This window comes from Miscanthus floridulus, chromosome 11 (assembly GCF_019320115.1).
Source record: "Miscanthus floridulus cultivar M001 chromosome 11, ASM1932011v1, whole genome shotgun sequence".
In the NCBI taxonomy this organism is placed as follows: Eukaryota; Viridiplantae; Streptophyta; class Magnoliopsida; order Poales; family Poaceae; genus Miscanthus; species Miscanthus floridulus.
Genome location: NC_089590.1, coordinates 9,649,511 through 9,668,080, shown reverse-complemented (window position 1 = coordinate 9,668,080; position 18,570 = coordinate 9,649,511). Strand labels below are relative to the sequence as shown.

General features: G+C 44.1%; 1 non-coding gene and 1 pseudogene across 1 annotated transcript; both read right to left on the bottom strand.

The window, feature by feature from the left end:
- Positions 1-313: 313 nt before the first annotated feature.
- The window catches only part of LOC136491626 (3-ketoacyl-CoA synthase 6-like), a 38,013-nt pseudogene continuing 19,756 nt past the window's right edge, over positions 314-18,570 (bottom strand).
- LOC136495022 (small nucleolar RNA R71) lies at positions 16,002-16,108 on the bottom strand. Its single transcript, XR_010768816.1, has one exon. It is a non-coding gene; the product is annotated as a small nucleolar RNA R71 (small nucleolar RNA).

Below are 18,570 nucleotides of genomic sequence, written 5' to 3'. Positions count from 1 at the left end.
AAAGCTTCTTGCTCAGTGCTATGTTTATTTCCTCAATAATGTAATTTTGTGAAACTGATGTTTCAATATTATGTTATGAACCTGAATGATGTACTCCTATGAACCTGTGATGTACTCCTATCAGTCGGTTATGGATCAATTAGTGATGGTTACCCTAGTTATGCCATGGTCATGTGTTTTTTTTGTATTTTTTTTTCAAAAACAGCTAAATGGCTTAGCTGCAGCTATCTTCGGCTATAGCTGCACTTAGCTGTTGAGGAGGTCAGCAGCTAAAAGGCTTAGCCCAAGATTTAAAACCTTAAGAAATTGAGGCGAAGAAACATGTTTGATTTTATTATGGACCAGGAGTGATGTCCCGACAATTACAATTAAGGCCGTAGTGTGGACTTCGGAGTAGTGTAACAAGAGGATGTATGACATGGAGTCCTACGGGGACTCTATCCGTGTGGGTACATGTATATGTACGTAGAATAAGATACATTATATGTACGTAGAATAAGACCGACTGAGAGAGACGTATACAAACCTATATGTACGTAGAATAAGATACATTATATAGCAGGGGATGCCGGATAGTACGTGGTAGCTAGTTGGACGACGCAACTCAGGCCGATGAAGCTCTGTAACTGAACACGACTGCTTATGTCCTTTCAACAATTTTGGGAAGCGGCACAGGGTAGCGGTGGATGGATCCGGCCCAGGGTCCGCTGCCTGTGTCCGCCGTGGGCTTGACGCACTCCCACACGACGCTGCTGCAGTCTATACCCGGGCTGAAGGAGATCATGCACAATCGGTCACCCTTCTTCATCCAGCGCTTGGCCTCGATGTAGTCGAGCTCGAACAGCAGGGAGGTGCTGGCCATGTTCCCGAAGCGGTGCAGCGTCATGTGCAACGCCTCCATGTCGCGGTCCGAGAGGCCTAGCCCCCGCTGCACCTCGTACAGCACCCTGCGCCCGCCCGGGTGGATGCAGAAGTGCTGGAACACCTTGCCGAAGGACGGGCGGTAGTAGCGGCGCCCCTCCTTCGTCCCTGCACTAAAGAGCCTGTTTCTGACGATGGAGAGCGCTACCCGGAGGAGCTCGGAGACAGGCAGCACGGCGGGGCCGAACGCCGTGATGTGGCCCTTGAGCGCGTTCACGGCGACGACGGGAAGGTCCTTGGAGAGGTTGATGCCCGTGATCCCCTCGTCGTCTTCCTCCTGGAATGCGCACCGGTAGTCACTGTCCCGCGCGGCGGTCAGTGTGCGCACGATGGGGCCGAGCCTGAAACGGGCGTGCTCGGGCGAGTTGGTCATGATCATGGCGGCCGCGCCCATGCGGAACAGCACATTGGGCACCAGCATCTCCCGTTTGGTTCCGGTGTAGAGCATGAGCGAGAGGATCTCCGTGGCTATGGCCAGGACGTGCCTCCCCGGCGGACGCCACCCGCAAGAGGTTCCTGGCGAGGCCGATAGCTATGAGTGCTATCTTGTAATCCAGTCGATGTTTTATTTGCTTTTACTAGCTGCATTAGTTAGTTGCACGTTTGTGTTCAGAGGGTAGATATCGTGAGCGATCTGGAGATATGCGTGGATCGCGCCATGACCGCTCCCTGCTTGACTTGTTCTCGCCACGACGTCGTCGACCATGCATGTCGCACGGGCATTCTGAAGATAAGGGCGCACAGTGCAGTGACTGCGTCGTGGTGAGGATGGAGAGCCTCAGGCTCATGTATAGAACATGCATATATAAATGAAAACGGCAATAGAAGGGGGCTGCGCCCGTATGCACTAAAATTTATTGTTGGAACCGGTGGTGACCACTGAGTTCACGATCTTGGAGCTGGCTTACAGCCGGCCCAGCTCGTTACCATGAGCCTGCGATCCCACAGGTCCCAGGTCCACCGGAGCTACAACATACAAGGCCCTTGGGCCTTACTCAACCCAAAAGACTAGCCTGATAGGTGGGGGCTTCTCCCGCCTTGTATGTTGTGCTCCCCCACCATCGCTACACGATGTGGGACTAAACCCCAACAATCTCCCCCTTAGTCACACTATCGGGGTGCCCCCGCCATATGTGACGGTCGAGATTTTTTTATCGAGTTTAGCTTTTCTGACCATGGGCTCTAATACCAATTGTTGGAAACCGGTGGTGACCACCGAGTTCACGATCTTGGAGCTAGGCTTGCAGCCGGCCCAGCTCGTTACAAGCCTGTGCTCTCACAGGTCACGGGGCCACCGGAGCTACAACATATAAGGCCTTTGGTCTTCTCAACCCAAAAGACTAGCCTGATAGGTGGGGGTTTCTCCCGTCTTATATGTTGTGCTCCCCCACCATCGCTACACGATGTGGGACTAAACCCCAACAATTACTCGGTGGTCACCACCGGTTTTCCAACAATTGGTATCAGAGCCCATGGTCAGAAAAGCTAAACCCGATTAAAAAATCTCGACCGTCACGTGGCGGGGGCATCCCGATGTGTGACTAAGGGGGAGATTGTTAGGGTTTAGTCCCACATCGTGTAGCGATGGTGGGGGAGCACAACATATAAGGCGGGAGAAGCCCCCACCTATCAGGGCTAGTATTTTGAGTTGAGAAGGCCCAAGGCCTTATGTTGTAGCTCCAGTGGCCCTGAGACCTGTGGGAGCGTAGGCTTATAACGAGCCGGCAGGCGGCAAGCCAGCTCCAAGATCGTGAACTCGGTGGTCACCACCGGTTTCCAACCATGAGCGCGCCGCTGCACCCCATCCCGGATAGGTTCACGCTCCGCACGTCGTCACGGAGCTTGTACCTGTTCATCACGACGTAGGCGAACACCGGCGTCACCGTGGTGAAGCAGCACGCGACGATGACCGCGTCGATGTCCTCGGGGTTCAGCTTGCTCCTGGCCAACGCCTTGTCGACGGCGGAGAAGATCACCAGCTCGGCTTCCTGCCGGGACGCCTCGATGCTGCGGTTGGGCGGGATGCAGCGGAACGAGTCCGGTACGCTCGTCTCCTCGCCGATCGCGGACTTCTGGTGCAGCCGGACCATGAAGCTCAGGCTCTCCTCGTCGATGAGTTTGTTCATCAGGCGTATGTGCTCCAGGGCCGTCGCGAACGGGACCCTGTGCCGTGGCTTGCCCAGGAAGCAGCCATAGTCCACGAGGTACACCTCCCGCGCCCGGTGAAGGCGCCACAGGCATGGCCAAACCGGCCCCCAGGATCACTAGCATCAGGACGTGAACCGGAAGCAATCCGACGATGACGGCATTGCTAAACGTCCATGATGCACTCTCAAGCATAGCGGCAGCAGGTGCCACCGCCATATATATGGTGGTGTGCACCACGTACGTTATTCTATGCACGACGTCGCTTCACTCTATGCCAGCAACTACTCTGCTGCATCCATATGTGACTATGTGAGGGTGTGGTGGGCGTGAGTATTTAAAGGGCCGGGAATGCCAATGGTAGCATATACAAATTAACTATAAAATGGACGAGGTTAGTTGGGAGTTGGCAAATAAAGTTACGTGCAACTATATCAATGAATGCAGAGACACAGATGCTTCAACCCCGGCCCGAAAACTCCAAAGGGCGACGGCAATGCGGCCGTCTAGCTATCCTATTCCGCACCGTCAAATTTGCTTCAAGATTCGCGCGACGGTCAACTGTCCTTCCCACCCCTCCCTTTCCCTCCAGCTAAATATAGCTTCCGCTATTTCCGGCTATAGATTCCCCACCTAGCGCTCCAGTTGACGCTCGCTGCCATATTAAGATAGTGCGCCATTGCTATTCTAGGCATCCCCGCGCATGTGCAGGACCTCTTCCCTCGCCTGGCAAAAACCCACACGCCGCCAGGAACGTTTCCCATGGGTCCAATTTTTTACTATTTTAGGAGTTACGTTTTGGAAACGGATGGAGAAACCCTTCTTTGTTGCTTTCAATTATTTTTGGAGACTCGGAAAACTCAAGGATTTGGGGAACACTTAGAGATGCTCTTACAACACTGCATTTCCCAAACTTACTGCTGGTTACAGTTCAATTTAGTTGTCTTCCACGCATACACAATGGAAGTGTAAATCCTCTCCATCCCAAAGTTCGAATCGTCTGCATCCCAAAAGTATGCACTGTCTACCCGTCATTCATTTTTGAGTCACTAGATTTCCTCCATCTCTCCAAGTGTTATTGTTGACATATAGGAGGATGACCTTCATTGCCCCTCATAGTTAGCATTTGGTACTTGATGTTAAATTTCTGGGGCCTACTAGCATCTCCTGTTGAAACATAAAAATAGGATTTCATCTGTTAGGTATACATGACTATATATAGATTTATTTCATTTCAGAATTTTTGCCTGAGTTAGTATCCTTGCGAGGATGGTCCCGTCGAAGTACCTAGCATAAAACACTGTGTAAAGCTAGCTCTGTGTTGTTGCAATGAAAAAAAAAACAGGTCTGTTAATGTTTACCATGTTTGTTTGTATTTATTTGTGCTCTTAAATTACTATACTCACCTATCACAACTTGATGCAGTATAACAATTTTATTAAAAATTTTACATCTTAAATATGCATACTACCTGAAAGCAATTCCAGTTTAAAGATAACAGAATCGACAGACCTATATCACCAATAACAATTGGAAATACCACACTGGATAAACAAACTCAATAGATCAGAAATGAACAGTTCTACAGTACAAATGCAGCATTCACATTGAACAAAACAATTACATCTACATCCAAAAAAATGTAGTTTTATCTCTTCAAAATTGGCAGTACAAAATGAACATAAAAATATTAGCTAACACTCTAAACCTACCCCCCCCCCCCCACACACCACACCCAAAAAAATAGGATTTGAGAAAACTTATTCTAAAATATTAAGTCATTATACACTACGTGGAAAATAATTTGTAGCAACGGGGTTTTTAGGGGCGGCTGGCATTGATGCAGCCCCTACAGTGGCGTACTCAGGCTCCAGCACAGCAGCCGCCCCCTACAAATGGCACAGTAGGGGCGGCTGGTAATACGAGTTGCCCCTACAAATGCGTCGATTTGTAGGGGCGGCTGGTATGTAGAGGACGGCTATTACCAGCCGCCACTGTTGTGTCCATTTGTAGGGGCGGCTAAATCCCTGACAGAGAAATTAATTTCGATGGGCGGTGAAACCCGAGCCGCGCAGCCAACTTGGGCTAGGGCTGCACTAGCCTTTCGGCTGGCCCAAAAGCGGGCGCATAAAAGCGCCTGCCCTAACCCTAGCCCTTCTCTCAGCCGCCACAACCTCGCGGGCATCTCTCTCTCACAAAAGCGGCAGTGCACCTTGGTCCCCAAGCGGCGGCGCACCCTGGCCCCCAATCGGCGGCGTTCCCTCCCCAGCCCCCAAGCGATGGCGCACAAGGCTAGGTTGATGGCGGCGGCGCATCAGCCTTCCTTGGCCCGTGACAGCAACGATGGCGGTGGATCAGCCTTCCTCGGCCTACGACGCTGGCAGCGGTTCTGTCTTCCTCGGCCTGCGACGGCACCCCCGGTCACCAAGCAGCGCCCTCCCTCCTGGCCACAAGCAGTTGCGCGTAGAGGCAAGGTCGGCAACGATGGGCAGATCCGTCTCCCTTGCCCCTCGATAGCGCATCCCCCAAGTGGCAGCGCCCCCGTCTCCTCCGGCACCAGCGTGAGGTTGGGTAGGCGACAACAACGGATCCGTCTGCCTTGCTTCATCTCCACGTCGTTTCGGGTAGCGCAAACCCCATCTCCGTGCTGGTCGATTCACCTCCCTTCCTCCCTCCCTAATCCATATGATTTGGCTTCGATTTTGATCACCATGCAGCAGATCCATTTATATCTAATCAGTTAAATAGATATAATTAACAAAGATTTTATCTGTTGTTTCATTTAATATAATATTATGAATAGTGCCCACAAGTATGAGTGTGTCTGATGTATAATTTTCAGGGAGCCTAATGAATCATGTTCTTTGCATGCTTTTCTATGATTGTTTTTAGATTTGGTTTCTTTCAATTTGCAATTGCAATCAAAAAGGTACTAGTGAGATGAGTAACTGATTTGTTGGTATAATGCCAGGAAGCTTGATCCCTTTGAATTGTGAACCTTTGATTGCAGATATACATGTATACTTACAAAAAACGCCTAGGATATCTGATTGTATTTTCATCTACATAGTAGTCTATGTGGTTGCTTCAGTTCTCTAGTGAAGTTCAGATTTGATCGTCTTTGAACAACTCTTTTCCTGGTTCAGTTATGCTTGCAGGTCGATAGCAACACAAAGATCAAGCACATATATTCAGCAAGGTTTCAGCTGTCACTTCTCTAAACCTTCCTTTTATTTGTTTTTGTGTCATCAAGTATTCGTCTCTGTATCTTAACAGTTCTTGGAAATGAAAGAACTTGATGGTACTTTGCTCTGCAAATGTTGAAATTTATAAAATGCCTTTAAATTCTTATTAAATTTTTAGTCAGGTGGATTATAAGTTTGACTGTTGTTGTCTCTTTCTATTGCCTAAGTTAATATTTATATTAAATTAGTTGATAATTTGTATGTGTGTTTGACTGCTGTTGTATCTTTCTATTGCCTAAGTTAATATTTATATTAAATTAGTTGATAAATTTAATAATGGATTGTATATATTCTTGTGAATTGTATTGGTAATGGTAGTTTATATAATGATCTTGTGCTTGTGGTCATATTTGAATATATATATATATATGTGTGTGTGTGTTCAAGTTGAATTTGAATTGTAAATTTAAATTTTTTTTCTAAAAAATATACTGTAGGGGCTGTTCTAGACTAAACCACCCCTACAAACAGGTATTATAGGGGCGGTTGGTACTACTAGCCGCCCCTACAAATCGATTTTATAGACGCGGCTGGTGTTACCAGCCGTCCCTACAAATCGATTTATAGGGGGACGACTGATAACACCAGTCGCCTCTACAAATCGATTTGTAAGGGCGGTCTGGAAACCGCCCCTACAAATACATGATTTGTAGAGATGGTATGATAGGGGCGGTTGGCTGAGCCGCCTCTACAAAGCCTCACCAGCTGCTCCTAGAAACCATTCCTGTACTAGTGATAGCATAAACTTAGTCTAAGTGGCATATTAAGTTATTGTGCATTTATTCACACTGAATCATAACTCATTCTACTAAAAATCGTATCAATTTGTTTCCAAGAAACAAACATTATGAACATATGATAGAACATAAGAAGATTCTAAAATGAACAATAGTAACAATTGTCATAGAATTATATTATTGGATCAGCTGATTTCCAAAAATCACTAGCAGAAAAAGGTAACTAATAGATTAAAGTATCCGAAGAAAAAAATAAAATTTCATGTTGAATAATTATTAGCAGTACCAAAAAAAGGAACAGGATTATGCAACAAAATAGTCTGGTTGCAACAAATGCAGCATGTCTACAACCTAGAAGAACTAATGTACTTATAAAAGTGCCACTCTAAATTTAGGAAAAATACTGGACATTTTAGGCAGTATAACAATATTAGACTTCTGTCACCAATAAGAACTAAAAATTCCACGCTGAATAAAAAATCTCATTAGAACTAAAATGAACAGTTCTACCCTACAAAAGCAGCATTCTTCAGATGCAACAAAATAAGCACATCTAAAACCTCCAAAATCTATTTTTAACTCTAAAAGTGGAAGTATAAAATGAACATGAATACTGAACAAATTCCTGAGTATAAGAAGTTTTAAAAAATTGTTAGATACTATATAAGTAACAACTAATCCCATTACATCTTCAGAAGTGGTATAAACCTACCCCACTCCTTGCCAAAAAAAGTGGAAAACTCGCACAGGCATCAGATCTAGCTAAGAGCAAATGGCTTATAGACTCGTAGCAGCACCCACATCTAACAAATGTTGAAGATGTGCCACATAGAGCAATTAATTTTACCTGCAAATTTGACCCAATGATGCGGTGTGCTTGCTGGGGAGCCACCGCTGTCCTTGGCAGTCGAGTGAGTCGAAAAGATTAGGGTTGCATGCGAAGGTTCAGGCGGAGCAACAACATTTTCAAGTATATTATTATTTTCTCCATCCATGGTTTATGGAGAAGACGACCTTCGCATCCGACGGAGAGGGAGATCAAGACAACTGAGAGAGGTAGAGAGAAGACAGATCTAGAAGGAGACACTGATCAAGAGAGAGTATTGATAGCCGTTCTTGAGCAGGAGAAAGTAAGATAGTGTCAAAGGTGGAAGAGAGTCAGCTGCAGTAGTAATTGAAGGAACGGAATCGAAGTAAGCAATGGAATGCAAGTATGGAAAGAAGAAAGAGAATAGAAGGTGGGAAAGATGGCAAGGGAGTGCCAGCTCAGCAGTATTAGAATGGAACCTGGGAATAGGTGTGTTGAACCCACGGTTGACCGCCACGGAATCTTGAAGTAGTACCAGCCGCGAGATAAGGTTGGTGGCCGCCAACCATTGTGGAAAAATGAGGTTGAACCCTGGCCCTAAGGGCATCCACAAAGGGCTGTTAAGCTCCCTAGGAGAGTCTCCTAAAACAAGTGTCTGTGCTACTGCAGAGAAGATTTTTGGAGACATAGGTTTTTTATTTTTATAGAATTGTGAGCAAGTACGACCACTTCTATCAAATAGTCTATGCTAATGACCATTTACAGTGACAGTCGGCATAGATAACCTCTCTCTACCACTGTAATACACACCTGAAAAAATTAAGATGCCCAAGAGCGGGGGTGAATTGGGCTAATTCTAAAATTATTTGCAATAATTAAACCCTATGGTTAGCCCACTTCACCCCTTGTGCCTAGAAAGTATTTCTATTGTTCTACCGCACAAAACTTTAGCAACCTATGTTCTAATCCTACTCTAACATGGCAATTCTATGAATGTAAAGACAAGAATTGAATTGCTCAAAGTAAATGCTTAAAAGAAAGCGAGAAGGAGGAACACAGCGATATTTTGCCAAGGTATCAGAGAGTCACCACTCCCCACTAGTCCTCATTGGAGCACCTGCGCAAGGGTGTAGCTCCCCCTTGATCCACGAAAGGATCAAGTGCTCTCTACGGGTTGATTCTTCGACACTCCATCGCGTTGAATCAACCACATCCGCTCACAACTTGAGTTGGGTCATCCACAAGCTCCGTCGGATGATCACCAAGCTCCCAATCACCACCAAGCCGTCTAGGTGATGGCGATCACTAAGAGTAACAAGCACGAACTCTCACTTGACCAGGACAAGCCTAATGAGAAGGGTGGATGCACACTTTGCTACTCTTGCTTTCACTAATGAGGCCTCTCCCTTGGATTCTCAAATCTCAATCACCTCACTAGGACCTTGCTCTTCTTGGCACTCTCAAAGGTGTTTCTCAGCTGTTGGAATGAGCAAAAGTAATCCCTTGAGTGAATAGAGGAAGTATTTATAACCCCTTGTGACCGGACTCTGACCAGCATCAGGTCAGCCCTAACTAGACACATCCGGTCACAAAAACTGCCCTCTGGAACCTTACTGGTGTTGACCGGACTCTAGCACCCAGCGTCCGGTCACTTTGCTGCTCAGCGTCCAGTCAGTAGCCGGAGCCTAACCAGCGTCCGGTCAGCACTAACCAGACACGTTCGATCAGGATTCTCCCTCTCTAGGACCTTACTAGAGTTGACCGGACTTTAGCACCCAGCGTCCAGTCACATTTCACTTAGTGTCCGGTCGCATTCAGACGACTTCACCTTGATCAAATGAACTGATTGGACTCTACGCCAGCGTCCAGTCAACATTTGACCCTCCATTCACTTCCAACTCTCAATCATATGTGAATGAAGTTCGCTCCAATTAATCTAAGGGCTATTTAGGAGCTACCTAGTGCTAGATTTGATAAGTGTGCACCACACCTAACCCACTAGACTCACCTAGGTCAAGCTACCCGACCATACCCCCTTAATACTATGGCCAAAGGAAAAACAAAGTCCTAAACTACTCTAAGTGTCTCCTCAATACCAAACGACACTTAGAACTAGTCCATCCTTAACCTTGTCGTTCATCCTTTGAAAACCAAAATGATTTCCATCATAGGGGCATAACAACCATGATTGCCAATCAATTGTCATTACCATGACCAAACTTAATTGCATCTACAAAACACACATTAGTCACAGTAATCTCGTATTGTCATTAATCACCAAAACCCAACTAGGGGATCACTTTATGTAGAATGTTGGATGCTATTGTTTTGTATCAGTATTTTGTAATCTTGTATTGAATATTTTAGCTATTAAATATTTTTAACTATATTGTTTTAGATCTTGTCGAGCACTACAATTTTAATAATGGGTGTATATATCTCCATCCGAGATAGTTTGAATTTCCAAAAAATGAATATCAAAATCCATGAATTTTAAAACGAATAATTTCGAAAAATGTCTTCAAATAATAAACTTTGTCAACTGCAAAGTTGTAGATTGCATCGACAACTTCAACTTTGTTATACATCATGTCAACATCCAATGTTATTTGAATTTATAAATTTTAGATTTCAAAATTTTAGAGCTTAAAACAAATTTTTGGGATTGTAAACAAATTCAAATAAAAAATTTATCAACTACAAAGTTGTAGATCATATCGAGATCTATAAATTTTCTATAAAGTTTGCCTTTTTGTCAAAGTTCATGTGAAAAGTTATGATTTTTTAGACAACTATTTCGAGAGACGTGCTCTTAAAATGGTCGACTCTGTTAATCAATTTATAGAGCGACTCTTAGAATGCCCGCATCTGTAAATATTCATTTTCAAACACGAGCATCTTATGATATTTGTCTTAGCTAATTGATTAACAAAGGCAGACACATTAGGATGCCCCTCTCTATTAATAGTCGATTAACAAAGGTGGTCACTTTAAAATGCCTTCCTCCAAAAATTGGTTAACAAAGGCGAGCGTTTTGTCTAGAGCCACCAGACCATTTATAGAGGAGGCACCACAAAATGCCCACCTCTATTAATCAGGAGGCTTGTCTCCTAAAATTCTATTTGTAGTAGTGGATCTCCCCATCTCTCTCTCTCTAGCGTGGATGCAAGCTAGGCAATGGCGTGACTTGGAGCTTAGCCTGGTTGCGAGCGTGGGTTTAGGCCACCATTGCCACTACAAGACAATCTTGGACTCTGGCCATGCAAAGGTGTGAGCTCGACGGCTAGCACGATAAGGGAAAACTATGGATCGCATGCATCAACCATCACCGCAAGTGAGGCCAGTCTCATTTTCCACAAGAGATGTGCTAGCAAGATCTTCCTAGCCAATGTGCATAGGTGAGTTTGTGCCATGGTGGGTTCTGGCCTGAGGAAACTCATGCATAGGAAAGATCTTTGAAGTTTTGTTTTAGTAATTAAGTAACAACCTAGGTGGACTATATGTGTTTGATGTGGAGACACACTGGTGATTAGTCCACAGGTACACTAGTGTGAGCAACCCTTAAAGCCATGGTTGAGAGATGGCATGGTTATGTTGCAAGTGTTCAACTGGTGTTTTAGAGGAGCTCATTGCATATGAGACATGACATGATGTCATGTGGCTAGGTGGAGAAGATCAAGAGACATGGCTTGTCTATGAAGGACCAGGTTGCTAGTGTGGGTGCAATAGTGAAGAGCAAATGAAGTTGCCATCAACGAACCAATAATGACACGTGATGGCATGAAGTAGATCATATCATCTACAAGGTATCAAGCCATGGAAGACTTGTGTTGATTACAAGTGGCTTGATGGAGGTTGGATGCTTCTGTGGCATCACTAATGATGGATATGAAATGGAATGCAGAAGGCAAATGTATATATGCAGAGCATTTCAATTCACTGGTCAAAGGTTTAGTGGAGAAGTGCCTGACTGGGTTTAGGATACATAGTCATACTATAAAGCCAGGAAATCTTTTAGTTGCAATGGTTTTCTAGTGCCGCCATGTGTAAGTTTAATGTGCATTTGCATTGTACTTAGTGATGTGGTGAGATGCAAGACAAAACCCTTTAAATTTTTTTGTGAAAGGCTAACTCATGTGCACAAGTTGTTGGAACACTTGGAGAGTTGGCACATTTAAAAAAGGGTGAAATTTCAAAGTGTTTGAGGTGGCTCAGCCTATTTTTCCTATGCTCCTGTGAATTTTTGAGCTGATTAGAAATTTTGAGGAAATATTTGACTTGATCGCTCTGTTGGCTGTAGAAGCCTCAATCGGAATTTCCAAAGTTCCTCCCCAGAAATTCTGGGGTGACTGGTTCGAGTGAGAGGGAGAAGCCATGTTGTGTTGTACTATGCTCCTTAGAAATTCTAACAATGGCTCGGAATATCTGAGCACACCTAAAATATCCATGCCTCGGCCTCAGAAATTCTGGGGTAGCATCTTAGTGGCGTCGTTAGGGTTTGCGACTGTTAGCTATGCGAGCATGGAGGCTACCCAAGAATTTTTGGGCCGCCACCCCAAAAATTGTTGTGCAGGAGCCTTTTGTGAAGCAATGGTTGGCAAAGGCTTGGGAGAGTGGATTTAAGACACTCTTGTTCCTCTCTTGTGAGATAGAGCAAGGGGCTGCAAATTTGATAAGCTCAATCTTCCCCCAGTCTGAGAAATCTATCCCATCTCCTCTCTTGACTTAGTTCTCAAACTTGTGAGAGATTGGGAGCTTCTATTGTGTTACATTTGAGAGCTTGCATGTGGTGGCATGAGATAGTCTTTGTAACTTGAGATTTCTTGTTACTCTTGGTGATTGCCATCACCTAGCCGGCTTGGGTTCTTGGTTATTGTTGCCGCCTACAATCGATTGGCTCTTGTGAGGGGTGTTGTATGTGCTTGCATCATGGGAGATCGCAAAGAGCAACTCTAGTAGAAGCGAGTTGTGAAGAGCATAAAGTGGTCCGACTAGATAAAAGTGCTAGAGCTCTTGTGTGAGCACTCCTTTTTGTGGACAGAGTGAGCTATGTGCTCTCCACTAGCAAGAGGATCAGAGGCAACCTTGGGCTCACCTCAATGGGGATGAAGTGGTTGGCAAACCATCGAGCCTTAGGATAAAACTAATTGTGTCAACATCTTCCCATTGGTGCTTGTATTTACTTGTTCACATATTGTGCTTGTGTTGTTGCTCTTTGTGTAACTACTTAAGCTTGTGTAGATTTGTAGTTGTTGATCTCTAGTTGTGCTTGTGTAGCCTCTAGTGAGTAGTGCTAGTGTAGTGCTAGTTGTGCTTATGCTTTGTGCACTTTTGCTTACTAGCATGTGTAGCAGCTCCTGGTGCGTTTAGTTGACTAGTTGCATAGTGAGACCTTGCTAACAAGAATTGTTTAGGTGAGCTCTCACTAGCTTAGCACCTTAGTTTCTTCATTCAGGATCTTTTATAAGGTGTGTGTGATATAGATATAGGGGTGTAGTCTTGGCTACACTGATTAGTTTAACTCCACATCTGTTTATGTTAGCCTGCATGATTAGCTTTAGAAAGGACTATTCACCTCCTAGTCTACCATCTTGACTCTACACCCACCTACAACAGCTGGTGCTCACACAAGCAAGATCGTCCAACATGTGTGGGGGTGGAGAGTGTGGCAGCGCTAGTGTTGGAGGGAGGAACGAGGGGAAGAGGGAGGCGAATGCGGAGGTGCAACAGCCAGCGAGGGGAGGCATAGTGACGGATAAGGCAAAGGCAAGGTCGAGGCACGGAGGCCTGCTAGGTGGAGGCATGGAGGCCTACTGGGCTATGGCGAGGTGGTGGTGTGGCAGCTGGCGGGCGGGCAGAGGTGCTTGGTGGAGGATGATAAGCAACCTCGACGTTGACTCGATGGAGACACATCATGGTGTAGCACGAGCGAAGAAGATAACAACCAAGGTGGATGCTAGACTTGGGAGGGAAAAGGCTAGACCTGAATAGCATATTGAAAAGGGCTTGCATTTACAATCTTCAACTTTGGAGATCTGCCATTATAATTCACCTATTTTGAAACTTTCCATTATAATTCTTCCTCTACCTGATCCTTGCCCTTTTTCACGTATTCTAGGTGTCTAGGCCCACTGTCAGATCATATGTTGATGGTCACTTACACCCATTTTGACCATCAACATTCCACCCAAAACCAAAGTAAAACAACATCACAAGTACCATTTTATGTTTATAATTCACATAGTTCCACTTGTACTTGGAATAATTATTTGTATGTAGGAAATTCCACAAAAATGGACAAAAGACATGCATAGAAGGCAAGTGGACGTGGTAGGGGGTTGTGGACCCATAGGGCCATGTTGGCCGATGCCAGGTGGCGTCGCCCAATGGCCCCACCCCCTTGCCACATCACTAATCCATGGGAAGGACTCCACACTGCCTCACCAGTGTTGATCCATGTCGGTTTGATCCAAAGGTGGAAGTTGAGCTGCCTTGGATCCATGGACCCATTGTCATCCACTTGGAGGAGCCAAACCAACCTTCTTAGCGCCTTACCTGCCAAGGCAACCGACCTACCCGCATGCAACAGCCACCCTGAGGCCATCCATCGCCATTGCATGCAAAGGCGGTGCAGTGGATGGTCAGCCGATGCCCCCTACCTCTACACCACCTCATTGCTACCTACAAGTACCCCCCTGCCCTCTACACACTATAAAAGGGGTAGTGGTGCTCGGTGGAGATCATCACTCATGTATTCTAATCTCTCAAGAGTAGTAGCTTAGAAGTAGTAGCTAGCTAGTAGTGATAGAGTAGAGTGGAGCTCGCCTTGGAGTTTGGAAGAGTCTTCTGGTCTAGTATAGCTCCTTTGTAATCTTTTATTTAGCATTTACTTTATTTAGTACTTTACTTTGTCAAGTACTTTATTTAGTAATATAGCTCTGCTTAGTTCAAGTCCTATCTTGATCTTGTTTATCATTAGTGAGCCTAGGTGCTTTTTCTCTAGCAATAGCATCACATTTATCTTAGTGTTTAGTTCATTCATCATTAGTACTTGTTCTACCGTTTGGTTAGGGTGCTTCGATCTTATTTCACTAGAGCTCCGATTGAAGCAGCGAGTTTTATAGATGAAGCATGGTGCTTAGACAATATCTTGCCTATAGGTATGGCTAGATCTCCAAATAGATTTTGGTAGTTGGCAGGTGGTGATAGCCCTGTCCTTCCTCTATATTCCACCACATTGGGTCTAGTTATTAAAATGTAGGGCTCATTGTGCTTTGTGCCTAATTGAATTTAGGGTAGGTACGCCCCTCGTGCTAAGGATGATCTTATTGTCATTAATTTACCATTGTTGCTTAAGATTACTTGCTCTATCTCTTCCACTCAGCTACACTAGACTTCTAGCTACTGCTGTTTGTTGTGACATACCCTTTTACCTTTTACCTCCATCAACCCCGTGTTGTTAAACACACCTACATAGCTTACCTAACCACAGTTCCCAAACATGCCCATCCACCTTTCTTTGGGAAAAATATAAATTTGACACTTGGTTCTCACCAAGCGAAGTGCTACATGATAGTTCTGTGCGCTTGCAGAATCCCCTTTCCTATATACACATATGAACCATTAACAAGCATTTCTGGCACCGTTGCTGGGGAAGGCAATTGGTGCATGTTAGCAATCTGTCATTTGGTCCTGCTAGCTAGGCTCTTAGCCTCCATTCTAGCAACCATCTTTTCCCTTCCCATTCTTTCATTTACCTTTCCTCTTCCTAACACGGTTATGGCCAACAAGACCATCCGTGAGTTTTCTATGCCTTCGACTGCTAACATAGCCACAAGTCCCAATGTCATTAATGCGGACACTCACTTCAAGCTTAAGCCTGCATTGATCATGATGGTGCAAGCTAGTCCTTTCTGTGGTAAAGCCCACGAGGATGCTAATGCGCATCTCCAACACTTTTTGGAGATTTGTTGCACGTTTACTATTAAGGGAGTGACCCAAGAGGCCATACGTCTCCGTCTTTTCCCCTTCTCCTTATTGGAAAAAGTGAAACAATGGTTCTACACTAACTGCAACACTATAGATACATGGGACAAGTGTTCCAATGCTTTCCTAGTTAAGTTCTTCCCAATGGGTAATACCAATGCTCTTCGCAACAAAATCTCTAGCTTTCAATAGCAAGCTTATGAGTTGATTGCCGATGCTTGGGAACGAATGCAAGAGTATGTCGCCGCATGCCCACACCATGGTATGGAAGACTGGCTTTTGATCTAGAACTTCTACCATGGCTTAGTCCTACTAGATAGGAGCCATTTAGATGCTGCCGCAGGAGGAGCATTCTTTTCGCTTAATGTCACAGATGCCAAGGCATTGATCGAGAAGATGGTTTCCAACCAAGAATGGAGCGATGAACGACTACATCACCACAAAAGAGGTATGCATTCTCTTAAAGAAGCTGACATGCTTGTAGCTAAGATGGATCTACTCACAAAGAGACTCAAAAATTGCAAGAAGATGAGTGCCCAAGAAACTGTACAAGCCATGGACACCCACATGACTTGTGAAGTTTGTGGGATGACCAGACATTCAGGATACCTCTGCCCCAAGACCCATGAAGACAATGTGTTTCTTCCTCAAAATCAAGGATGGAATCAGCGCTCCAACAACCAAGGAGATAATAATTACAATAATTATTCATCGCAACACCCGAGTAATCAAGGTAATAATTATCCTTTCCTTAAGGATCTTGTCTATAGTCAAGGTAGAATGATTGATAGTATAAATGAGAAACTCCATGCTAATGACAAGATGTTGGAAAATATAAATGCTAAATTGGATGATTTTTCTTCCACTATAAAGAATCAACTTAGCTTCAATAAGATTCTAGAAACCCAATTAGCACAATTAGCAGGTGCTCTCTCATCTTTTGAGAAAGGAAGAATACCTAGCAAGCCTAAAGAATTCATGGAGACTGCCAACCTCGTCACATCAAGGTATGATTTTGGTTTAGATGGTTGGGGAGTCCTATCATTACTTGCTCTATTGGTCCTCATACTTTTCAACTTGCAATTTGTGATCTTGGATCTAGTGTGAACATAATGTCTAAAGAAACTTAGGAAAACTTGTTCTACACATACTTAGCTCCAACTTCTGTTTATTTGCAACTAGCTGATCAATCAGTTCGCTACGTAGAAGGTGTAGCCACCAACCTTTTGGTCAAAATTAGAGATGCTTATGTCCCCGCTGATTTCGTGATATTAGACATGGGAAATGACAAGGATACACCCTCATCCTTGGTCATCCTTTCCTCAATACCGCTAATGCTTGTATATAGGTGGCATCTGGAAAAATTCAATTCCACTTTGCTAGAAAGAAAGAAACATTTGCTTTTGCCCCTGGAAAACCAATCTTTGATGAGAAACAGGTAAGGAAGAAGCAGCCAAAGAAGAAGAAATCTAGAAAGCCAAAACCAGCTGAGCAGAAGGAAGAGCCTGGTAAGAATAAGCCGATGCCAAGAAGGACATGGCAAAAGAAGATGGAATCATCCTCTGCATCATCATCACCTGATCCTACGAACATCTCTGAAGAAAATAAGGAAGAAGAATTCCCATACAAGAAAGAAGAACGCCCACACAAGGAAGAACAGTCGTGAGCCAGCATTGGAAGGTACGCTTTTATAGCATTTTCATTGCATTTAGTATAGGTTGCATTTGCATATTTCCCTTTCCAAACTTTGCATCACATGTTTAGATTATTAGTTGCATCTCATGTTTACATTTTCAATAAAGGTACTTAGAAAGTACTAGCATTTAGAATAAGTTCACAATAATATAAAAAACTCATAATAAATAGGTCTAGTAGTAATGCATTATCATAGTAGTAGTAATAAATAAAGAAGAATCAAAGAAGAGCCATCCGAGAAGAAGACTACAACCTACACAAAAGGGAAGCTTGGGGGAGAGCCTCCCCCACTTAGGTATGAAATCATTCAAACACTCTCTTTTATTTGCATTAGTTCCTTATATTTAGAAATATATATATATATACAATGATAAAGAAAATAATGATCATGTGATAATAATGATAACAATAAAAAGATTATGTTTAACTAATGTTGAAGATGAGAGGAGTATCGTTAAAGCTGCCTTAATCACTCTTGCTCTAAAAATGTTGATGTGTGATTCCTCTTGAAAATGATGAATAGTTGCTCTTTGACACTTTGCAAAAGCTTGCTATACAACACCTTTTACTTCTCAAGTTGTGAGCATGTGAAATTAGAGTTCATCTTAAGTTGAATGCTTTTGTGGGTTGCAAATGCTAGAATCAAGTCTAGGCTTTTGTGAGATGTGTTGTGGCAATGCTAGAGTAAATCTTTTAACTTGGCTAAGGAATAATTGAGACGATCTGGAGTTTTGTTTTACAAAATGATAAAAGCTCTTGCTAGAAGTTTCTCAATGGTGAAAAATTCCTACCAGAGCCAAATACATGTTTACCGATATGATAAGCCTACACAAAAAACTGCTTGTTTGTTTTGAGCTTTGTCAAGCCTTGTTGATCTAAGTAGAGAAGCTTGTCATACCTTTTGATCAAGATCACGTACACTCCACATATATATGCTACTTCTACACTAGAAGTATGCAACCACCCATTTCATATTCATGCACCCCTGCTCCATAAGAGACATATATTGATACTGTAACACCCTAGGTGTTTG